This window comes from Oncorhynchus kisutch, unplaced genomic scaffold, assembly GCF_002021735.2.
Source record: "Oncorhynchus kisutch isolate 150728-3 unplaced genomic scaffold, Okis_V2 Okis03b-Okis08b_hom, whole genome shotgun sequence".
NCBI lineage: Eukaryota > Metazoa > Chordata > Actinopteri > Salmoniformes > Salmonidae > Oncorhynchus > Oncorhynchus kisutch.
In genome coordinates this window covers 19,895,125-19,920,227 of record NW_022261980.1, presented here as the reverse complement: position 1 = coordinate 19,920,227, position 25,103 = coordinate 19,895,125, and the positions used below count along the sequence as shown (strand labels likewise).

The 25,103-nt window shown below is 53.4% G+C and overlaps 1 protein-coding gene across 1 annotated transcript in view; it reads right to left on the bottom strand.

Moving 5' to 3' along the window:
- The window catches only part of LOC109886518 (synaptic vesicle glycoprotein 2B-like), a 75,207-nt gene extending 51,425 nt beyond the window's left edge, over window positions 1-23,782 (bottom strand). The window contains exon 1 of the mRNA XM_031812356.1: window positions 23,633-23,782. The gene's annotated coding sequence lies outside the window, so the exon portion shown is untranslated. The remainder of the gene's footprint in view (window positions 1-23,632) is intronic.
- Window positions 23,783-25,103: the final 1,321 nt, after the last annotated feature.

Sequence of the window (25,103 nt, the reverse complement as noted above, 5' to 3'; positions counted from 1 at the left end):
GACTTCCCCTGTGTCCTGTTTCCACCTCTAGACTTCCCCTGTGTCCACCTCTAGACTTCCCCTGTGTCCTGTTTCCACCTCTAGACTTCCCCTGTTCGCTGTGTCCACCTCTAGACTTCCCCTGGTTCCTGTGTCCACCTCTAGACTTCCCCTGTTCCCTGTATCCACCTCTAGACTTCCCCTGTTCCCTTTATCCACCTCTAGACTTCCCCTGTGTCCTGTGTCCACCTCTAGACTTCCCCTGTGTCCTGTGTCCACCTCTAGACTTCCCCTGTTCCCTGTATCCACCTCTAGACTTCCCCTGTTCCCTGTGTCCACCTCTAGACTTCCCCTGGTCCCTGTGTCCACCTCTAGACTTCCCCTGTGTCCACCTCTAGACTTCCCCTGTGTCCTGTGTCCACCTCTAGACTTCCCCTGTTCCCTATATCCACCTCTAGACTTCCCCTGTTCCCTGTGTCCACCTCTAGACTTCCCCTGGTCCCTGTGTCCACCTCTAGACTTCCCCTGTTCCCTGTGTCCACCTCTAGACTTCCCCTGTTCCCTGTATCCACCTCTAGACTTCCCCTATTCCATGTATCCACCTCTAGACTTCCCCTGTGTCCACCTCTAGACTTCCCCTGTGTCCTGTTTTCACCTCTAGACTTCCCCTGTGTCCTGTTTCCACCTCTAGACTTCCCCTGTTCCCTATATCCACCTCTAGACTTCCCCTGTTCCCTGTGTCCACCTCTAGACTTCCCCTGGTCCCTGTGTCCACCTCTAGACTTCCCCTGGTCCCTGTATCCACCTCTAGACTTCCTCTGTTCCCTGTGTCCACCTCTAGACTTCCCCTGGTCCCTGTGTCCACCTCTAGGCTTCCCCTGTGTCCACCTCTAGACTTCCCCTGTGTCCTGTGTCCACCTCTAGACTTCCCCTGTTCCCTGTATCCACCTCTAGACTTCTCCTGTTCCCTGTGTCCACCTCTAGACTTCCCCTGTGTTCTGTATCCACCTCTAGACTTCCCCTGTGTCCTGTTTCCACCTCTAGACTTCCCCTGTGTCCACCTCTAGACTTCCCCTGTGTCCTTTTTCCACCTCTAGACTTACCCTGTTCCCTGTATCCATCTCTAGACTTCCCCTGTTCCATGTATCCACCTCTAGACCTCCCCTGTTCCCTGTATCCACCTCTAGACTTCCCCTTTTCCCTGTATCCACCTCTAGACTTCCCCTGTGTCCACCTCTAGACTTCCCCTGTGTCCACCTCTAGACTTCCCCTGTGTCCTGTGTCAACCTCTAGACTTCCCCTGTTCCCTGTATCCACCTCTAGACTTCCCCTGTTCCCTGTGTCGTCCTCTAGACTTCCCCTGGTCCCTGTGTCCACCTCTAGACTTCCCCTGTTCCCTGTATCCACCTCTAGACTTCCCCTTTTCCCTGTATCCACCTCTAGACTTCCCCTGTGTCCACCTCTAGACTTCCCCTGTGTCCTGTTTCCACCTCTAGACTTCCCCTGTGTCCTGTGTCCACCTCTAGACTTCCCCTGTTCCCTGTATGCACCTCTAGACTTCCCCTGTTCCCTGTGTCCACCTCTAGACTTCCCCTGGTCCCTGTGTCCACCTCTAGGCTTCCCCAGTATCCACCTCTAGACTTCCCCTGTGTCCACCTCTAGACTTCCCCTGTGTCCTGTGTCCACCTCTAGACTTCCCCTGTTCCCTGTATCCACCTCTAGACTTCTCCTGTTCCTTGTGTCCACCTCTAGACTTCCCCTGTGTCCACCTCTAGACTTCCCCTGTGTCCTGTGTCCACCTCTAGACTTCCCCTGTTCCCTGTTTCCACCTCTAGACTTCCCCTGTGTCCACCTCTAGACTTCCCCTGTGTCCTGTGTCCACCTCTAGACTTCCCCCGTGTCCTGTATCCACCTCTAGACTTCCACTGTGTCCACCTCTAGACTTCCCCTGTGTCCTGTGTCCACCTCTAGACTTCCCCTGTTCCCTGTTTCCACCTCTAGACTTCCCCTGTGTCCACCTCTAGACTTCCCCTGTGTCCTGTGTCCACCTCTAGACTTCCCCCGTGTCCTGTATCCACCTCTAGACTTCCACTGTGTCCACCTCTAGACTTCCCCTGTGTCCTGTGTCCACCTCAGACTTCCCCTGTTCCCTATATCCACCTCTAGACTTCCCCTGTTCCCTGTGTCCACCTCTAGACTTCCCCTGGTCCCTGTGTCCACCTCTAGACTTCCCCTGTTCCCTGTGTCCACCTCTAGACTTCCCCTGTTCCCTGTATCCACCTCTAGACTTCCCCTATTCCATGTATCCACCTCTAGACTTCCCCTGTGTCCACCTCTAGACTTCCCCCTGTGTCCTGTTTTCACCTCTAGACTTCCCCTGTGTCCTGTTTCCACCTCTAGACTTCCCCTGTTCCCTATATCCACCTCTAGACTTCCCCTGTTCCCTGTGTCCACCTCTAGACTTCCCCTGGTCCCTGTGTCCACCTCTAGACTTCCCCTGGTCCCTGTATCCACCTCTAGACTTCCTCTGTTCCCTGTGTCCACCTCTAGACTTCCCCTGGTCCCTGTGTCCACCTCTAGGCTTCCCCTGTGTCCACCTCTAGACTTCCCCTGTGTCCACCTCTAGACTTCCCCTGTGTCCTGTGTCCACCTCTAGACTTCAACCTGTGTCCTGTGTCCACCTCTAGACTTCCCCTGGTCCCTGTGTCCACCTCTAGACTTCCCCTGTGTCCTGTGTCCACCTCTAGACTTCCCCTGTGCCCTGTATCCACCTCTAGACTTCCCCTGTGTCCTGTTTCCACCTCTAGACTTCCCCTGTGTCCACCTCTAGACTTCCCCTGTGTCCTGTTTCCACCTCTAGACTTCCCCTGTGTCCACCTCTAGACTTCCCCTGTGTCCTGTGTCCACCTCTAGACTTCCCCTGTGTCCTGTTTCCACCTCTAGACTTCCCCTGTGTCCACCTCTAGACTTCCCCTGTGTCCTGTTTCCACCTCTAGACTTCCCCTGTTCGCTGTGTCCACCTCTAGACTTCCCCTGGTTCCTGTGTCCACCTCTAGACTTCCCCTGTTCCCTGTATCCACCTCTAGACTTCCCCTGTTCCCTTTATCCACCTCTAGACTTCCCCTGTGTCCTGTGTCCACCTCTAGACTTCCCCTGTGTCCTGTGTCCACCTCTAGACTTCCCCTGTTCCCTGTATCCACCTCTAGACTTCCCCTGTTCCCTGTGTCCACCTCTAGACTTCCCCTGGTCCCTGTGTCCACCTCTAGACTTCCCCTGTGTCCACCTCTAGACTTCCCCTGTGTCCTGTGTCCACCTCTAGACTTCCCCTGTTCCCTATATCCACCTCTAGACTTCCCCTGTTCCCTGTGTCCACCTCTAGACTTCCCCTGGTCCCTGTGTCCACCTCTAGACTTCCCCTGTTCCCTGTGTCCACCTCTAGACTTCCCCTGTTCCCTGTATCCACCTCTAGACTTCCCCTATTCCATGTATCCACCTCTAGACTTCCCCTGTGTCCACCTCTAGACTTCCCCTGTGTCCTGTTTTCACCTCTAGACTTCCCCTGTGTCCTGTTTCCACCTCTAGACTTCCCCTGTTCCCTATATCCACCTCTAGACTTCCCCTGTTCCCTGTGTCCACCTCTAGACTTCCCCTGGTCCCTGTGTCCACCTCTAGACTTCCCCTGGTCCCTGTATCCACCTCTAGACTTCCTCTGTTCCCTGTGTCCACCTCTAGACTTCCCCTGGTCCCTGTGTCCACCTCTAGGCTTCCCCTGTGTCCACCTCTAGACTTCCCCTGTGTCCTGTGTCCACCTCTAGACTTCCCCTGTTCCCTGTATCCACCTCTAGACTTCTCCTGTTCCCTGTGTCCACCTCTAGACTTCCCCTGTGTTCTGTATCCACCTCTAGACTTCCCCTGTGTCCTGTTTCCACCTCTAGACTTCCCCTGTGTCCACCTCTAGACTTCCCCTGTGTCCTTTTTCCACCTCTAGACTTACCCTGTTCCCTGTATCCATCTCTAGACTTCCCCTGTTCCATGTATCCACCTCTAGACCTCCCCTGTTCCCTGTATCCACCTCTAGACTTCCCCTTTTCCCTGTATCCACCTCTAGACTTCCCCTGTGTCCACCTCTAGACTTCCCCTGTGTCCACCTCTAGACTTCCCCTGTGTCCTGTGTCAACCTCTAGACTTCCCCTGTTCCCTGTATCCACCTCTAGACTTCCCCTGTTCCCTGTGTCGTCCTCTAGACTTCCCCTGGTCCCTGTGTCCACCTCTAGACTTCCCCTGTTCCCTGTATCCACCTCTAGACTTCCCCTTTTCCCTGTATCCACCTCTAGACTTCCCCTGTGTCCACCTCTAGACTTCCCCTGTGTCCTGTTTCCACCTCTAGACTTCCCCTGTGTCCTGTGTCCACCTCTAGACTTCCCCTGTTCCCTGTATGCACCTCTAGACTTCCCCTGTTCCCTGTGTCCACCTCTAGACTTCCCCTGGTCCCTGTGTCCACCTCTAGGCTTCCCCAGTATCCACCTCTAGACTTCCCCTGTGTCCACCTCTAGACTTCCCCTGTGTCCTGTGTCCACCTCTAGACTTCCCCTGTTCCCTGTATCCACCTCTAGACTTCTCCTGTTCCTTGTGTCCACCTCTAGACTTCCCCTGTGTCCACCTCTAGACTTCCCCTGTGTCCTGTGTCCACCTCTAGACTTCCCCTGTTCCCTGTTTCCACCTCTAGACTTCCCCTGTGTCCACCTCTAGACTTCCCCTGTGTCCTGTGTCCACCTCTAGACTTCCCCCGTGTCCTGTATCCACCTCTAGACTTCCACTGTGTCCACCTCTAGACTTCCCCTGTGTCCTGTGTCCACCTCTAGACTTCCCCTGTTCCCTGTTTCCACCTCTAGACTTCCCCTGTGTCCACCTCTAGACTTCCCCTGTGTCCTGTGTCCACCTCTAGACTTCCCCCGTGTCCTGTATCCACCTCTAGACTTCCACTGTGTCCACCTCTAGACTTCCCTGTGTCCTGTGTCCACCTCAGACTTCCCCTGTTCCCTATATCCACCTCTAGACTTCCCCTGTTCCCTGTGTCCACCTCTAGACTTCCCCTGGTCCCTGTGTCCACCTCTAGACTTCCCCTGTTCCCTGTGTCCACCTCTAGACTTCCCCTGTTCCCTGTATCCACCTCTAGACTTCCCCTATTCCATGTATCCACCTCTAGACTTCCCCTGTGTCCACCTCTAGACTTCCCCTGTGTCCTGTTTTCACCTCTAGACTTCCCCTGTGTCCTGTTTCCACCTCTAGACTTCCCCTGTTCCCTATATCCACCTCTAGACTTCCCCTGTTCCCTGTGTCCACCTCTAGACTTCCCCTGGTCCCTGTGTCCACCTCTAGACTTCCCCTGGTCCCTGTATCCACCTCTAGACTTCCTCTGTTCCCTGTGTCCACCTCTAGACTTCCCCTGGTCCCTGTGTCCACCTCTAGGCTTCCCCTGTGTCCACCTCTAGACTTCCCCTGTGTCCACCTCTAGACTTCCCCTGTGTCCTGTGTCCACCTCTAGACTTCCCCTGTTCCCTGTATCCACCTCTAGACTTCTCCTGTTCCCTGTGTCCACCTCTAGACTTCCCCTGTGTTCTGTATCCACCTCTAGACTTCCCCTGTGTCCTGTTTCCACCTCTAGACTTCCCCTGTGTCCACCTCTAGACTTCCCCTGTGTCCTTTTTCCACCTCTAGACTTACCCTGTGTCCACCTCTAGACTTCCCCTGTTCCCTGTATCCATCTCTAGACTTCCCCTGTTCCATGTATCCACCTCTAGACCTCCCCTGTTCCCTGTATCCACCTCTAGACTTCCCCTTTTCCCTGTATCCACCTCTAGACTTCCCCTGTGTCCACCTCTAGACTTCCCCTGTGTCCACCTCTAGACTTCCCCTGTGTCCTGTGTCAACCTCTAGACTTCCCCTGTTCCCTGTATCCACCTCTAGACTTCCCCTGTTCCCTGTGTCGTCCTCTAGACTTCCCCTGGTCCCTGTGTCCACCTCTAGACTTCCCCTGTTCCCTGTATCCACCTCTAGACTTCCCCTTTTCCCTGTATCCACCTCTAGACTTCCACTGTGTCCACCTCTAGACTTCCCCTGTGTCCTGTGTCCACCTCAGACTTCCCCTGTTCCCTATATCCACCTCTAGACTTCCCCTGTTCCCTGTGTCCACCTCTAGACTTCCCCTGGTCCCTGTGTCCACCTCTAGACTTCCCCTGTTCCCTGTGTCCACCTCTAGACTTCCCCTGTTCCCTGTATCCACCTCTAGACTTCCCCTATTCCATGTATCCACCTCTAGACTTCCCCTGTGTCCACCTCTAGACTTCCCCTGTGTCCTGTTTTCACCTCTAGACTTCCCCTGTGTCCTGTTTCCACCTCTAGACTTCCCCTGTTCCCTATATCCACCTCTAGACTTCCCCTGTTCCCTGTGTCCACCTCTAGACTTCCCCTGGTCCCTGTGTCCACCTCTAGACTTCCCCTGGTCCCTGTATCCACCTCTAGACTTCCTCTGTTCCCTGTGTCCACCTCTAGACTTCCCCTGGTCCCTGTGTCCACCTCTAGGCTTCCCCTGTGTCCACCTCTAGACTTCCCCTGTGTCCACCTCTAGACTTCCCCTGTGTCCTGTGTCCACCTCTAGACTTCCCCTGTTCCCTGTATCCACCTCTAGACTTCTCCTGTTCCCTGTGTCCACCTCTAGACTTCCCCTGTGTTCTGTATCCACCTCTAGACTTCCCCTGTGTCCTGTTTCCACCTCTAGACTTCCCCTGTGTCCACCTCTAGACTTCCCCTGTGTCCTTTTTCCACCTCTAGACTTACCCTGTGTCCACCTCTAGACTTCCCCTGTTCCCTGTATCCATCTCTAGACTTCCCCTGTTCCATGTATCCACCTCTAGACCTCCCCTGTTCCCTGTATCCACCTCTAGACTTCCCCTTTTCCCTGTATCCACCTCTAGACTTCCCCTGTGTCCACCTCTAGACTTCCCCTGTGTCCACCTCTAGACTTCCCCTGTGTCCTGTGTCAACCTCTAGACTTCCCCTGTTCCCTGTATCCACCTCTAGACTTCCCCTGTTCCCTGTGTCGTCCTCTAGACTTCCCCTGGTCCCTGTGTCCACCTCTAGACTTCCCCTGTTCCCTGTATCCACCTCTAGACTTCCCCTTTTCCCTGTATCCACCTCTAGACTTCCCCTGTGTCCACCTCTAGACTTCCCCTGTGTCCTGTTTCCACCTCTAGACTTCCCCTGTGTCCTGTGTCCACCTCTAGACTTCCCCTGTTCCCTGTATGCACCTCTAGACTTCCCCTGTTCCCTGTGTCCACCTCTAGACTTCCCCTGGTCCCTGTGTCCACCTCTAGGCTTCCCCAGTATCCACCTCTAGACTTCCCCTGTGTCCACCTCTAGACTTCCCCTGTGTCCTGTGTCCACCTCTAGACTTCCCCTGTTCCCTGTATCCACCTCTAGACTTCTCCTGTTCCTTGTGTCCACCTCTAGACTTCCCCTGTGTCCACCTCTAGACTTCCCCTGTGTCCTGTGTCCACCTCTAGACTTCCCCTGTTCCCTGTTTCCACCTCTAGACTTCCCCTGTGTCCACCTCTAGACTTCCCCTGTGTCCTGTGTCCACCTCTAGACTTCCCCCGTGTCCTGTATCCACCTCTAGACTTCCACTGTGTCCACCTCTAGACTTCCCCTGTGTCCTGTGTCCACCTCTAGACTTCCCCTGTTCCCTGTTTCCACCTCTAGACTTCCCCTGTGTCCACCTCTAGACTTCCCCTGTGTCCTGTGTCCACCTCTAGACTTCCCCCGTGTCCTGTATCCACCTCTAGACTTCCACTGTGTCCACCTCTAGACTTCCCCTGTGTCCTGTGTCCACCTCAGACTTCCCCTGGTCCCTGTATCCACCTCTAGACTTCCCCTGTTCCCTGTGTCCACCTCTAGACTTCCCCTGGTCCCTGTGTCCACCTCTAGGCTTCCCCTGTGTCCACCTCTAGACTTCCCCTGTGTCCACCTCTAGACTTCCCCTGTGTCCTGTGTCCACCTCTAGACCTCCCCTGTTCCCTGTATCCACCTTTAGACTTCCCCTGTTCCCTGTATCCACCTCTAGACTTCCCCTGTTCCCTGTGTCCACCTCTAGACTTCCCCTGGTCCCTGTGTCCACCTCTAGGCTGCCCCTGTGTCCACCTCTAGACTTCCCCTGTGTCCACCTCTAGACTTCCCCTGTGTCCTGTGTCCACCTCTAGACTTCCCCTGTTCCCTGTATCCACCTCTAGACTTCTCCTGTTCCCTGTGTCCACCTCTAGACTTCCCCTGTGTTCTGTATCCACCTCTAGACTTCCCCTGTGTCCTGTTTCCACCTCTAGACTTCCCCTGTGTCCACCTCTAGACTTCCCCTGTGTCCTTTTTCCACCTCTAGACTTACCCTGTGTCCACCTCTAGACTTCCCCTGTTCCCTGTATCCATCTCTAGACTTCCCCTGTTCCATGTATCCACCTCTAGACCTCCCCTGTTCCCTGTATCCACCTCTAGACTTCCCCTTTTCCCTGTATCCACCTCTAGACTTCCCCTGTGTCCACCTCTAGACTTCCCCTGTGTCCACCTCTAGACTTCCCCTGTGTCCTGTGTCAACCTCTAGACTTCCCCTGTTCCCTGTATCCACCTCTAGACTTCCCCTGTTCCCTGTGTCGTCCTCTAGACTTCCCCTGGTCCCTGTGTCCACCTCTAGACTTCCCCTGTTCCCTGTATCCACCTCTAGACTTCCCCTTTTCCCTGTATCCACCTCTAGACTTCCACTGTGTCCACCTCTAGACTTCCCCTGTGTCCTGTGTCCACCTCAGACTTCCCCTGTTCCCTATATCCACCTCTAGACTTCCCCTGTTCCCTGTGTCCACCTCTAGACTTCCCCTGGTCCCTGTGTCCACCTCTAGACTTCCCCTGTTCCCTGTGTCCACCTCTAGACTTCCCCTGTTCCCTGTATCCACCTCTAGACTTCCCCTATTCCATGTATCCACCTCTAGACTTCCCCTGTGTCCACCTCTAGACTTCCCCTGTGTCCTGTTTTCACCTCTAGACTTCCCCTGTGTCCTGTTTCCACCTCTAGACTTCCCCTGTTCCCTATATCCACCTCTAGACTTCCCCTGTTCCCTGTGTCCACCTCTAGACTTCCCCTGGTCCCTGTGTCCACCTCTAGACTTCCCCTGGTCCCTGTATCCACCTCTAGACTTCCTCTGTTCCCTGTGTCCACCTCTAGACTTCCCCTGGTCCCTGTGTCCACCTCTAGGCTTCCCCTGTGTCCACCTCTAGACTTCCCCTGTGTCCACCTCTAGACTTCCCCTGTGTCCTGTGTCCACCTCTAGACTTCCCCTGTTCCCTGTATCCACCTCTAGACTTCTCCTGTTCCCTGTGTCCACCTCTAGACTTCCCCTGTGTTCTGTATCCACCTCTAGACTTCCCCTGTGTCCTGTTTCCACCTCTAGACTTCCCCTGTGTCCACCTCTAGACTTCCCCTGTGTCCTTTTTCCACCTCTAGACTTACCCTGTGTCCACCTCTAGACTTCCCCTGTTCCCTGTATCCATCTCTAGACTTCCCCTGTTCCATGTATCCACCTCTAGACCTCCCCTGTTCCCTGTATCCACCTCTAGACTTCCCCTTTTCCCTGTATCCACCTCTAGACTTCCCCTGTGTCCACCTCTAGACTTCCCCTGTGTCCACCTCTAGACTTCCCCTGTGTCCTGTGTCAACCTCTAGACTTCCCCTGTTCCCTGTATCCACCTCTAGACTTCCCCTGTTCCCTGTGTCGTCCTCTAGACTTCCCCTGGTCCCTGTGTCCACCTCTAGACTTCCCCTGTTCCCTGTATCCACCTCTAGACTTCCCCTTTTCCCTGTATCCACCTCTAGACTTCCCCTGTGTCCACCTCTAGACTTCCCCTGTGTCCTGTTTCCACCTCTAGACTTCCCCTGTGTCCTGTGTCCACCTCTAGACTTCCCCTGTTCCCTGTATGCACCTCTAGACTTCCCCTGTTCCCTGTGTCCACCTCTAGACTTCCCCTGGTCCCTGTGTCCACCTCTAGGCTTCCCCAGTATCCACCTCTAGACTTCCCCTGTGTCCACCTCTAGACTTCCCCTGTGTCCTGTGTCCACCTCTAGACTTCCCCTGTTCCCTGTATCCACCTCTAGACTTCTCCTGTTCCTTGTGTCCACCTCTAGACTTCCCCTGTGTCCACCTCTAGACTTCCCCTGTGTCCTGTGTCCACCTCTAGACTTCCCCTGTTCCCTGTTTCCACCTCTAGACTTCCCCTGTGTCCACCTCTAGACTTCCCCTGTGTCCTGTGTCCACCTCTAGACTTCCCCCGTGTCCTGTATCCACCTCTAGACTTCCACTGTGTCCACCTCTAGACTTCCCCTGTGTCCTGTGTCCACCTCTAGACTTCCCCTGTTCCCTGTTTCCACCTCTAGACTTCCCCTGTGTCCACCTCTAGACTTCCCCTGTGTCCTGTGTCCACCTCTAGACTTCCCCCGTGTCCTGTATCCACCTCTAGACTTCCACTGTGTCCACCTCTAGACTTCCCCTGTGTCCTGTGTCCACCTCAGACTTCCCCTGGTCCCTGTATCCACCTCTAGACTTCCCCTGTTCCCTGTGTCCACCTCTAGACTTCCCCTGGTCCCTGTGTCCACCTCTAGGCTTCCCCTGTGTCCACCTCTAGACTTCCCCTGTGTCCACCTCTAGACTTCCCCTGTGTCCTGTGTCCACCTCTAGACCTCCCCTGTTCCCTGTATCCACCTTTAGACTTCCCCTGTTCCCTGTATCCACCTCTAGACTTCCCCTGTTCCCTGTGTCCACCTCTAGACTTCCCCTGGTCCCTGTGTCCACCTCTAGGCTGCCCCTGTGTCCACCTCTAGACTTCCCCTGTGTCCACCTCTAGACTTCCCCTGTGTCCTGTGTCCACCTCTAGACTTCCCCTGGTCCCTGTATCCACCTCTATACTTCTCCTGTTCCCTGTGTCCACCTCTAGACTTCCCCTGTGTCCTGTTTCCACCTCTAGACTTCCCCTGTGTCCACCTCTAGACTTCCCCTGTGTCCTGTGTCCACCTCTAGACTTCCCCCGTGTTCTGTATCCACCTCTAGACTTCCACTGTGTCCACCTCTAGACTTCCCCTGTGTCCTGTTTCCACCTCTAGACTTCCCCTGGTCCCTGTGTCCACCTCTAGGCTTCCCCAGTATCCACCTCTAGACTTCCCCTGTGTCCACCTCTAGACTTCCCCTGTGTACACCTCTAGACTTCCCCTGTGTCCTGTGTCCACCTCAGACTTCCCCTGGTCCCTGTATCCACCTCTAGACTTCCCCTGTTCCCTGTGTCCACCTCTAGACTTCCCCTGGTCCCTGTGTCCACCTCTAGGCTTCCCCTGTGTCCACCTCTAGACTTCCCCTGTGTCCACCTCTAGACTTCCCCTGTGTCCTGTGTCCACCTCTAGACTTCCCCTGTTCCCTGTATCCACCTCTATACTTCTCCTGTTCCCTGTGTCCACCTCTAGACTTCCCCTGTGTCCTGTTTCCACCTCTAGACTTCCCCTGTGTCCACCTCTAGACTTCCCCTGTGTCCTGTGTCCACCTCTAGACTTCCCCCGTGTTCTGTATCCACCTCTAGACTTCCACTGTGTCCACCTCTTGACTTCCCCTGTGTCCTGTTTCCACCTCTAGACTTCCCCTGTGTCCACCTCTAGACTTCCCGTTTTCCCTGTATCCACCTCTAGACTTCCCCTGTGTCCACCTCTAGACTTCCCCTGTGTCCTGTTTCCACCTCTAGACTTCCCCTGTGACCTGTTTCCACCTCTAGACTTCCCCTGTGTCCTGTGTCCACCTCAGACTTCCCCTGGTCCCTGTATCCACCTCTAGACTTCCCCTGTTCCCTGTGTGCACCTCTAGTCTTCCCCTGGTCCCTGTGTCCACCTCTAGGCTTCCCCTGTGTCCACCTCTAGACTTCCCTTGTGTCCACCTCTAGACTTCCCCTGTTTCCTGTATCCACCTCTAGACTTCTCATGTTCCCTGTGTCCACCTCTAGACTTCCCCTGTGTCCTGTATCCACCTCTAGACTTCCCCTGTGTCCTGTTTCCACCTCTAGACTTCCCCTATGTCCACCTCTAGACTTCCCCTGTGTCCCTTTTCCACCTCTAGACTTCCCCTGTGTCCACCTCTAGACTTCCCCTGTTCCCTGTTTCCACCTCTAGACTTCCCCTATTCCCTGTGTCCACCTCTAGACTTCCCCTGTTCCCTGTATCCACCTCTAGACTTCCCCTGTTCCATGTATCCACCTCTAGACCTCCCCTGTGTCCTGTGTCCACCTCTAGACTTCCCCCGTGTCCTGTATCCACCTCTAGACTTCCACTGTGTCCACCTCTAGACTTCCCCTGTGTCCTGTTTCCACCTCTAGACTTCCCCTGTGTCCACCTCTAGACTTCCCCTTTTCCCTGTATCCACCTCTAGACTTCCCCTGTGTCCACCTCTAGACTTCCCCTGTGTCCTGTTTCCACCTCTAGACTTCCCCTGTGTCCTGTTTCCACCTCTAGACTTCCCCTGTGTCCTGTATCCACCTCTAGACTTCCCCTGTTCCTTGTGTCCACCTCTAGACTTCCCCTGGTCCCTGTGTCCACCTCTAGGCCTCCCCTGTGTCCACCTCTAGACTTCCCTTGTGTCCACCTCTAGACTTCCCCTGTGTCCTGTGTTCACCTCTAGACTTCCCCTGTTTCCTGTATCCACCTCTAGACTTCTCCTGTTCCCTGTGTCCACCTCTAGACTTCCTCTGTGTCCTGTATCCACCTCTAGACTTCCCCTGTGTCCTGTTTCCACCTCTAGACTTCCCCTATGTCCACCTCTACACTTCCCCTGTGTCCTTTTTCCACCTCTAGACTTCCCCTGTGTCCACCTCTAGACTTCCCCTGTTCCCTGTTTCCACCTCTAGACTTCCCTGTTCCCTGTGTCCACCTCTAGACTTCCCCTGTTCCCTGTATCCACCTCTAGACTTCCCTTGTTTCATGTATCCACCTCTAGACCTCCCCTGTTCCCTGTATCCACATCTAGACGTCCCCTTTTCCCTGTATCCACCTCTAGACTTCCCCTGTGTCCACCTCTAGACTTCCCCTGTTCCCTGTGTCCACCTCTAGACTTCCCCTGGTCCCTGTGTCCACCTATAGACTTCCCCTTTCCCTGTATCCACCTCTAGACTTCCCCTGTGTCCACCTCTAGACTTCCCTTGTGTCCACCTCTAGACTTCCCCTGTGTCCTGTGTCCACCTCTAGACTTCCCCTGTGTCCACCTCTAGACTTCCCCTGTGTACACCTCTAGACTTCCCCTGTGTCCTGTGTCCACCTCAGACTTCCCCTGGTCCCTGTATCCACCTCTAGACTTCCCCTGTTCCCTGTGTCCACCTCTAGACTTCCCCTGGTCCCTGTGTCCACCTCTAGGCTTCCCCTGTGTCCACCTCTAGACTTCCCCTGTGTCCACCTCTAGACTTCCCCTGTGTCCTGTGTCCACCTCTAGACTTCCCCTGTTCCCTGTATCCACCTCTATACTTCTCCTGTTCCCTGTGTCCACCTCTAGACTTCCCCTGTGTCCTGTTTCCACCTCTAGACTTCCCCTGTGTCCACCTCTAGACTTCCCCTGTGTCCTGTGTCCACCTCTAGACTTCCCCCGTGTTCTGTATCCACCTCTAGACTTCCACTGTGTCCACCTCTTGACTTCCCCTGTGTCCTGTTTCCACCTCTAGACTTCCCCTGTGTCCACCTCTAGACTTCCCGTTTTCCCTGTATCCACCTCTAGACTTCCCCTGTGTCCACCTCTAGACTTCCCCTGTGTCCTGTTTCCACCTCTAGACTTCCCCTGTGACCTGTTTCCACCTCTAGACTTCCCCTGTGTCCTGTGTCCACCTCAGACTTCCCCTGGTCCCTGTATCCACCTCTAGACTTCCCCTGTTCCCTGTGTGCACCTCTAGACTTCCCCTGGTCCCTGTGTCCACCTCTAGGCTTCCCCTGTGTCCACCTCTAGACTTCCCTTGTGTCCACCTCTAGACTTCCCCTGTTTCCTGTATCCACCTCTAGACTTCTCATGTTCCCTGTGTCCACCTCTAGACTTCCCCTGTGTCCTGTATCCACCTCTAGACTTCCCCTGTGTCCTGTTTCCACCTCTAGACTTCCCCTATGTCCACCTCTAGACTTCCCCTGTGTCCCTTTTCCACCTCTAGACTTCCCCTGTGTCCACCTCTAGACTTCCCCTGTTCCCTGTTTCCACCTCTAGACTTCCCCTATTCCCTGTGTCCACCTCTAGACTTCCCCTGTTCCCTGTATCCACCTCTAGACTTCCCCTGTTCCATGTATCCACCTCTAGACCTCCCCTGTGTCCTGTGTCCACCTCTAGACTTCCCCCGTGTCCTGTATCCACCTCTAGACTTCCACTGTGTCCACCTCTAGACTTCCCCTGTGTCCTGTTTCCACCTCTAGACTTCCCCTGTGTCCACCTCTAGACTTCCCCTTTTCCCTGTATCCACCTCTAGACTTCCCCTGTGTCCACCTCTAGACTTCCCCTGTGTCCTGTTTCCACCTCTAGACTTCCCCTGTGTCCTGTTTCCACCTCTAGACTTCCCCTGTGTCCTGTATCCACCTCTAGACTTCCCCTGTTCCTTGTGTCCACCTCTAGACTTCCCCTGGTCCCTGTGTCCACCTCTAGGCCTCCCCTGTGTCCACCTCTAGACTTCCCTTGTGTCCACCTCTAGACTTCCCCTGTGTCCTGTGTTCACCTCTAGACTTCCCCTGTTTCCTGTATCCACCTCTAGACTTCTCCTGTTCCCTGTGTCCACCTCTAGACTTCCTCTGTGTCCTGTATCCACCTCTAGACTTCCCCTGTGTCCTGTTTCCACCTCTAGACTTCCCCTATGTCCACCTCTACACTTCCCCTGTGTCCTTTTTCCACCTCTAGACTTCCCCTGTGTCCACCTCTAGACTTCCCCTGTTCCCTGTTTCCACCTCTAGACTTCCCCTGTTCCCTGTGTCCACCTCTAGACTTCCCCTGTTCCCTGTATCCACCTCTAGACTTCCCTTGTTTCATGTATCCACCTCTAGACCTCCCCTGTTCCCTGTATCCACATCTAGACATCCCCTTTTCCCTGTATCCACCTCTAGACTTCCCCTGTGTCCACCTCTAGACTTCCCCTGTTCCCTGTGTCCACCTCTAGACTTCCCCTGGTCCCTGTGTCCACCTATAGACTTCCCCTTTTCCCTGTATCCACCTCTAGACTTCCCCTGTGTCCACCTCTAGACTTCCCTTGTGTCCACCTCTAGACTTCCCCTGTGTCCTGTGTCCACCTCTAGACTTCCCCTGTTTCCTGTATCCACCTCTAGACTTCTCCTGTTCCCTGTGTCCACCTCTAGACTTCCCCTGTGTCCTGTATCCACCTCTAGACTTCCCCTGTGTCCTGTATCCACCTATAGACTTCCCCTTTTCCCTGTATCCACCTCTAGACTTCCCTTGTGTCCACCTCTAGACTTCCCCTGTGTCCTGTGTCCACCTCTAGACTTCCCCTGTTTCCTGTATCCACCTATAGACTTCCCCTTTTCCCTGTATCCACCTCTAGACTTCCCCTGTGTCCACCTCTAGACTTCCCTTGTGTCCACCTCTAGACTTCCCCTGTGTCCTGTGTCCACCTCTAGACTTCCCCTGTTTCCTGTATCCACCTCTAGACTTCTCCTGTTCCCTGTGTCCACCTCTAGACTTCCCCTGTGTCCTGTATCCACCTCTAGACTTCCCCTGTGTCCTGTTTCCACCTCTAGACTTCCCCTATGTCCACCTCTAGACTTCCCCTGTGTCCTTTTTCCACCTCTAGACTTCCCCTGTGTCCACCTCTAGACTTCCTCTGTTCCCTGTTTCCACCTCTAGACTTCCCCTGTTCCCTGTGTCCACCTCTAAACTTCCCCTGTTCCCTGTATCCACCTCTAGACTTCCCCTGTTCCATGTATCCACCTCTAGACCTCCCCTGTGTCCTGTGTCCACCTCTAGACTTCCCCCGTGTCCTGTATCCACCTCTAGACTTCCACTGTGTCCACCTCTAGACTTCCCCTGTGTCCTGTTTCCACCTCTAGACTTCCCCTGTGTCCACCTCTAGACTTCCCCTTTTCCCTGTATCCACCTCTAGACTTCCCCTGTGTCCACCTCTAGACTTCCCCTGTGTCCTGTTTCCACCTCTAGACTTCCCCTGTGTCCTGTATCCACCTCTAGACTTCCCCTGTTCCCTGTGTCCACCTCTAGACTTCCCCTGGTCCCTGTGTCCACCTCTAGGCTTCCCCTGTGTCCACCTCTAGACTTCCCTTGTGTCCACCTCTAGACTTCCCCTGTGTCCTGTGTCCACCTCTAGACTTCCCCTGTTTCCTGTATCCACCTCTAGACTTCCCCTATGTCCACCTCTAGACTTCCCCTGTGTCCTTTTTCCACCTCTAGACTTCCCCTGTGTCCACCTCTAGACTTCCCCTGTTCCCTGTTTCCACCTCTAGACTTCCCCTGTTCCCTGTGTCCACCTCTAGACTTCCCCTGTGTCCACCTCTAGACTTCCCCTGTGTCCTTGTCCACCTCTAGACTTCCCCTGTTCCCTGTATCCACCTCTAGACTTCCCCTGTTCCCTGTGTCCACCTCTAGACTTCCCCTGGTCCCTGTGTCCACCTATAGACTTCCCCTTTTCCCTGTATCCACCTCTAGACTTCCCCTGTGTCCACCTCTAGACTTCCCCTGTGTCCTGTTTCCACCTCTAGACTTCCCCTGGTCCCTGTATCCACCTCTAGACTTCCCCTGTTCCCTGTGTCCACCTCTAGACTTCCCCTGGTCCCTGTGTCCACCTCTAGACTTCCCCTGTGTCCACCTCTAGACTTCCCCTGTGTCCTGTGTCCACCTCTAGACTTCCCCTGTTCCCTGTATCCACCTCTAGACTTCTCCTGTTCCCTGTGTCCACCTCTAGACTTCCCCTGTGTCCTGTATCCACCTCTAGACTTCCCCTGTGTCCTGTTTCCACCTCTAGACTTCCCCTGTGTCCACCTCTAGACTTTCCCTGTTCCCTGTTTCCACCTCTATACTTCCCCTGTTCCCTGTGTCCACCTCTAGACTTCCCCTGTTCCCTGTATCCACCTCTAGACTTCCCCTGTTCCATGTATCCACCTCTAGACCTCCCCTGTTCCCTGTATCCACCTCTAGACTTCCCCTTTTCCCTGTATCCACCTCTAGACTTCCCCTGTGTCCACCTCTAGACTTCCCCTTTTCCCTGTATCCACCTCTAGACTTCCCCTGTGTCCACCTCTAGACTTCCCCTGTGTCCTGTTTCCACCTCTAGACTTCCCCTGTGTCCTGTATCCACCTCTAGACTTCCCCTGTTCCCTGTGTCCACCTCTAGACTTCCCCTGGTCCCTGTGTCCACCTCTAGGCTTCCCCTGTGTCCACCTCTAGACTTCCCTTGTGTCCACCTCTAGACTTCCCCTGTGTCCTGTGTCCACCTCTAGACTTCCCCTGTTTCCTGTATCCACCTCTAGACTTCCCCTATGTCCACCTCTAGACTTCCCCTGTGTCCTTTTTCCACCTCTAGACTTCCCCTGTGTCCACCTCTAGACTTCCCCTGTTCCCTGTTTCCACCTCTAGACTTCCCCTGTTCCCTGTGTCCACCTCTAGACTTCCCCTGTGTCCACCTCTAGACTTCCCCTGTGTCCTTGTCCACCTCTAGACTTCCCCTGTTCCCTGTATCCACCTCTAGACTTCCCCTGTTCCCTGTGTCCACCTCTAGACTTCCCCTGGTCCCTGTGTCCACCTATAGACTTCCCCTTTTCCCTGTATCCACCTCTAGACTTCCCCTGTGTCCACCTCTAGACTTCCCCTGTGTCCTGTTTCCACCTCTAGACTTCCCCTGGTCCCTGTATCCACCTCTAGACTTCCCCTGTTCCCTGTGTCCACCTCTAGACTTCCCCTGGTCCCTGTGTCCACCTCTAGACTTCCCCTGTGTCCACCTCTAGACTTCCCCTGTGTCCTGTGTCCACCTCTAGACTTCCCCTGTTCCCTGTATCCACCTCTAGACTTCTCCTGTTCCCTGTGTCCACCTCTAGACTTCCCCTGTGTCCTGTATCCACCTCTAGACTTCCCCTGTGTCCTGTTTCCACCTCTAGACTTCCCCTGTGTCCACCTCTAGACTTTCCCTGTTCCCTGTTTCCACCTCTATACTTCCCCTGTTCCCTGTGTCCACCTCTAGACTTCCCCTTTTCCCTGTATCCACCTCTAGACTTCCCCTGTTCCATGTATCCACCTCTAGACCTCCCCTGTTCCCTGTATCCACCTCTAGACTTCCCCTTTTCCCTGTATCCACCTCTAGACTTCCCCTGTGTCCACCTCTAGACTTCCCCGTTGTCCTGTTTCCACCTCTAGACTTCCCCTGTGTCCTGTTTCCACCTCTAGACTTCCCATGTGTCCTGTGTCCACCTCTAGACTTCCCCTGTTCCCTGTATCCACCTCTAGACTTCACCTGTTCCCTGTGTCCACCTCTAGACTTCCCCTGTGTCCTGTGTCCACCTCTAGACTTCCCCTGTGTCCTGTATCCACCTCTAGACTTCCACTGTGTCCACCTCTAGACTTCCCCTGTGTCCTGTTTCCACCTCTTGACTTCCCCTGTGTCCATCTCTAGACTTCCCCTGTGTCCTTTTTCCACCTCTAGACTTCCCCTGTGTCTCCCTCTAGACTTCCCCTGTGTCCTGTTTCCACCTCTAGACTTCCCCTGTGTCCAACTCTAGACTTCCCCTGTGTCCTGCGTCCACCTCTAGACTTCCCCTGTTCCCTGTATCCACCTCTAGACTCCCCCTGTGTCCTGTGTCCACCTCTAGACTTCCCCTGTGTCCTGTTTCCACCTCTATACTTCCCCTGTGTCCAGTTTCCACCTCTAGACTTCCCCTGTGTCCACCTCTAGACTTCCCCTGTATCCTGTGTCCACCTCTAGACTTCCCCTGTGTCTTGTGTCCACCTCTAGACTTCCCCTGGTCCCTGTGTCCACCTCTAGACTTCCCCTGTGTCCTGTGTCCACCTCTAGACTTCCCCTGTGTCCTGTATCCACCTCTAGACTTCCCCTGTGTCCTGTTTCCACCTCTAGACTTCCCCTGTGTCCACCTCTAGACTTCCCCTGTGTCCTGTTTCCATCTCTAGACTTCCCCTGTGTCCACCTCTAGACTTCCCCTGTGTCCTGTGTCCACCTCTAGACTTCCCCTGTGTCCTGTTTCCACCTCTAGACTTCCCCTGTGTCCACCTCTAGACTTCCCCTGTGTCCTGTTTCCACCTCTAGACTTCCCCTGTTTGCTGTGTCCACCTCTAGACTTCCCCTGGTCCCTGTGTCCACCTCTAGACTTCCCCTGTTCCCTGTATCCACCTCTAGACTTCCCCTGTTCCCTTTATCCACCTCTAGACTTCCCCTGTGTCCTGTGTCCACCTCTAGACTTCTCCTGTGTCCTGTGTCCACCTCTAGACTTCCCCTGTTCCCTGTATCCACCTCTAGACTTCCCCTGTTCCCTGTGTCCACCTCTAGACTTCCCCTGGTCCCTGTGTCCACCTCTAGACTTCCCCTGTGTCCACCTCTAGACTTCCCCTGTGTCCACCTCTAGACTTCCCCTGTGTCCTGTGTCCACCTCTAGACTTCCCCTGTACCCTGTATCCACCTCTAGACTTCCCCTGTTCCCTGTGTCCACCTCTAGACTTCTCCTGGTCCCTGTGTCCACCTCTAGACTTCCCCTGTTCCCTGTATCCACCTCTAGACTTCTCCTTTTCCCTGTATCCACCTCTAGACTTCCCCTGTGTCCACCTCTAGACTTCCCCTGTGTCCTGTTTCCACCTCTAGACTTCCCCTGTGTCCTGTTTCCACCTCTAGACTTCCCCTGTGTCCTGTGTCCACCTCAGACTTCCCCTGGTCCCTGTATCCACCTCTAGACTTCCCCTGTTCCCTGTGTCCACCTCTAGACTTCCCCTGGTCCCTGTGTCCACCTCTAGGCTTCCCCTGTGTCCACCTCTAGACTTCCCCTGTGTCCACCTCTAGACTTCCCCTGTGTCCTGTGTCCACCTCTAGACTTCCCCTGTTCCCTGTATCCACCTCTAGACTTCCCCTGTGTCCTGTATCCACCTCTAGACTTCCCCTGTGTCCTGTTTCCACCTCTAGACTTCCCCTGTGTCCACCTCTAGACTTCCCATGTGTCCTTTTTCCACCTCTAGACTTCCCCTGTGTCCACCTCTAGACTTCCCCTGTTCCCTGTTTCCACCTCTAGACTTCCCCTGTTCCCTGTGTACACCTCTAGACTTCCCCTGTTCCGTGTATCCACCTCTAGACTTCCCCTGTGCGATGTATCCACCTCTAGACCTCCCCTGTTCCCTGTATCCACCTCTAGACTTCCCCTTTTCCCTGTATCCACCTCTAGACTTCCCCTGTGTCCACCTCTAGACTTCCCCTGTGTCCACCTCTAGACTTCCCCTGTGTCCTGTGTCCACCTCTAGACTTCCCCTGGTCCCTGTGTCCACCTCTAGACTTCCCCTGTTCCCTGTATCCACCTCTAGACTTCCCCTTTTCCCTGTATCCACCTCTAGACTTCCCCTGTGTCCACCTCTAGACTTCCCCTGTGTCCTGTTTCCACCTCTAGACTTCCGCTGTGTCCTGTTTCCACCTCTAGACTTCCCCTGCGTCCTGTGTCCACCTCTAGGCTTCCCCTGGTCCCTGTATCCACCTCTAGACTTCCCCTGTTCCCTGTGTCCACCTCTCGACTTCCCCTGGTCCCTGTGTCCACCTCTAGGCTTCCCCTGTGTCCACCTCTAGACTTCCCCTGTGTCCACCTCTAGACTTCCCCTGTGTCCTGTGTCCACCTCTAGACTTCCCCTGTTCCCTGTATCCACCTCTAGACTTCTCCTGTTCCCTGTGTCCACCTCTAGACTTCCCCTGTGTCCTGTATCCACCTCTAGACTTCCCCTGTGTCCTGTTTCCACCTCTAGACTTCCCCTGTGTCCACCTCTAGACTTCCCCTGTGTCCTTTTTCCACCTCTAGACTTCCCCTGTGTCCCTCTCTAGACTTCCCCTGTTCCCTGTTTCCACCTCTAGACTTCCCCTGTTCCCTGTATCCACCTCTAGACTTCCCCTTTCCCTGTATCCACCTCTAGACTTCCCCTGTGTCCACCTCTAGACTTCCCCTTTGTCCTGTTTCCACCTCTAGACTTCCCCTGTGTCCTGTTTCCACCTCTAGACTTCCCCTGTGTCCTGTGTCCACCTCTAGACTTCCCCTGTTCCCTGTATCCACCTCTAGACTTCCCCTGTTCCCTGTGTCCACCTTTAGACTTCCCCTGTGTCCTGTTTCCACCTCTAGACTTCCCCTGTGTCCACCTCTAGACTTCCCCTGTGTCCTGTGTCCACCTCTAGACTTCCCCTGTATCCCCTGGCCCTGTATCCACCTCTAGACTTCCCCTGTTCCCTGTATCCACCTCTAGACTTCCCCTGTTCCCTGTATCCACCTCTAGACTTCCCCTGTTCCCTGTATCCACCTCTAGACTTCCCCTGTTCCCTGTATCCACCGCTTCTCTGCTAGTGTGTCTATCAGTTCGAGGATGGGTGTTGCAGAATGTTGAATTATCCTGCTTCTGTCTTCTCAAATCACGCAAGTGTTGATAGGTTCACATGTTTTTACAAGGAAATGAAATATTCAGTTCCCAGATTCCCTGTCACAGTGTTCCATTACAGGGATTAGATGCTCACATTCAAATGGAGAGGAGCAACAGTTACATTCCTAGACAGAGGACTTCCTGTTGCTTTTCTGTTTCATCAAATAACAGGAAACGTACGTCAAGAGTTAAAGCATGTCCGTGTGAAGGTGAATGGTTAGTTTCTGTCAGCTTCTAGTTTTCACCTTCAGTGTCCTGTCTGATAGCATGGCAGGTCCAGCTGGAAGCTACCTGTACATAACAACGTTAGAGTCTGTCTTCAATGCCATGTCACTCTGCAAGGTTACCCTACAATGTTAGAGTCTGTCTTCAATGCCATGTCACTCTGTAAGGTTACCCTACAACGTTAGAGTCTGTCTTCAATGCCATGTCACTCTGCAAGGTTACCCTACAACGTTAGAGTCTGTCTTCAATGCCATGTCACTCTGCAAGGTTACCCTACAATGTTTAAAAGGCAACTCCCATTTGAAAACCAACCCTCTGAGAACTACCCAACCTCTCATAAATGGACCTGGTATCGATAATGATGAGACGTAATGTAGTGTGGCATGGCTGAAAACACACATGGAGTGGGTAGTGATGTCATCAGAAGGAGACAGTTAGTTGAGGGCACAGAGCCAGTATGAAGGGCATGTTTGTCTGTGGCAGTTCTAAATGTTCAGGTAGAATGTGGACATGTTTGGCAGTAATGGAGGAAGTGTCCTACTGAAACAGGAAGTTCACGCTGAGCTCAACAAGTCCCTGATGGTGTGGAGAGGTCAAAGGGGAATCCTTCTACTTCCCTGTACTGTAGTTCATACTGGACACGGAGAGGTCAAAGGTGAATCCTTCTACTTCCCTGTACTTTAGTTCATACTGGACACGGAGAGGTCAAATGGGAATCCTTCTACTTCCCTGTATTGTAGTTCATACTGGACACGGAGAGGTCAAAGGTGAATCCTTCTACTTCCCTGTACTGTAGTTCATACTGGACACGGAGAGGTCAAAGGGGAATCCTTCTACTTCCCTGTACCGTAGTTCATACTGGACATGGAGAGGTCAAAGGGGAATCCTTCTACTTCCCTGTACTGTAGTTCATACTGGACACGGAGAGGTCAAAGGGGAATCCTTCTACTTCCCTGTACCGTAGTTCATACTGGACATGGAGAGGTCAAAGGGGAATCCTTCTACTTCCCTGTACTGTAGTTCATACTGGACACAAAACATTGTCAGTTAGATCATCCACTACGTCCCCTTTGCACCTCCTCAACTAAGTCATTATTTTTCTTTAAGGAGATAATATGCAAATGACAGATGACTCTTTTGGAATGGCTGTGACATCATAGTTTCTGTTTTATTTTGCTGTAAATGACCATGGAAATCAGCGAGGTATGTACAGTTCATCAAGCTCATATCCAACTGTTATATCAGAACGGGACGTCCCATCCTGATGTGGCCACGGAGTGTAATGCAGTATTACCTTTCCTATTGGAAAGAATATCACTTTATACCATTAAAATATCACACTTCCCTAAGTGTTTTTCTTTCTTAGATATATGAAGAAGACCTTATTTCTCCTCCTAGACTGAGACTAGACTGAGTTTACAGCTCGACAGACACAGCACTGCAAGGAGAACAAAAAGGTAATAAATGGACTCTTTAGTTTTAACGATCAGTGATGTTATTCCAGCAGTACCTGTCCTCTTCACTGCAAGGAGAACAAAAGGGTCATAAACAGACTCTTTAGTTTTAACGATCAGTGATGTTGTTCCAGCAGTACCTGTCCTCTTCACTGCAAAACAACTCAACATGTAAAATGGGATGTCATTTCATTTGACTTTCAGAGGTGAAATGGACAACACATTACAATAAATTATCCCCCCCCCCCACAAAAAATCAACCAAATATTTTCTTACCAGACTTGGCATTCCCTTGGCATTAAAGTCAATAAAAAAATTATACAGAATTGAGATCCAATATCCAGGGAAAGAGAGTTGTAAAGGCAGATTCAACATATCAGTTTATCTATCAGCCGGCAGTTTTACAGACCAGGGGATTAGTCTCCAACGTCATGACCCCCCACACACACCCCATCCCTCCCCACACAGGCCTCCACCCTCCCCCTGTCTAACAACTTGGTACAGTCCAGCCAGGTTATACAGCTACAGGCTCCTCCCCACACAGGCCTCCACCCTCCCCGTGCTTAACAACTTGGTACAGTCCAGCCAGATTATACAGCTACAGGCTCCTCCCCACACAGGCCTCCACCCTCCCCCTGCTTAACAACATGGTACAGTCCGGCCAGGATATATAGCTACAGTATGAGTGGGTGGGTAGCCAGACGGAGGGGTGGGCTCTATAGGTGGTCTAGGAGGATCGCATATCAGCGTTTTATCAACGTATCGGACTGATGGCCAGACTCTCAGGATCAATGAGTCAGACTAACAGGTACAAAAGTGTTCACCTCTCTCTCTCTGTAGGCTCAAGAACCAGGCCCCAGAGTTCCTCAAATACAGATCACAACAGCTCAATGCAACAGGGGCTACAGCGAGTTTACTACCCCTTCCATCCTGTCAGTCCCCATCCCAGCACCCCTTCAGCATTGGGACTTGGTATGTCCCCCTATGGGACATCTTTACACCGAGTAGATGTCTTCACTGACATGTTCAACCTCTCCCTGACCCAGTCTGTAAAATCTCCATGTTTCAAGCAGAACACCATAGTCCCTGTCTCTATGACCACCAAGGTAACATGTCTAAATGACTACCACCCCGTAGCACTGACATGTTCAACCTCTCCCTGACCCAGTCTGTAAAATCTCCATGGGATACTGGAGTTATGGAGGTAGATATGTATAGGGGGAAGGAGACAGGGATACTGGAGTGATGGAGGTAGATATGTATTGGGGTAAGGAGACAGGGATACTGGAGTGATGGAGGTAGATATGTATAGGGGGAAGGAGACAGGGATACTGGAGTTATGGAGGTAGATATGTATAGGGGGAAGGAGACAGGGATACTGGAGTGATGGAGGTAGATATATATAGGGGGAAGGGGACAGGGATACTGGAGTGATGGAGGTAGATATGTATAGGGGGAAGGAGACAGGGATACTGGAGTGATGGAGGTAGATATGTATAGGGGGAAGGGGACAGGGATACTGGAGTGATGGAGGTAGATATGTATAGAGGGAAGGGGACAGGGATACTGGAGTGATGGAGGTAGATATGTATAGGGGGAAGGAGACAGGGATACTGGAGTGATGGAGGTAGATATGTATAGGGGTAAGGAGACAGGGATACTGGAGTGATGGAGGTAGATATGTATAGAGGGAAGGGGATACTGGAGTGATGGAGGTAGATATGTATAGGGGGAAGGGGACAGGGAT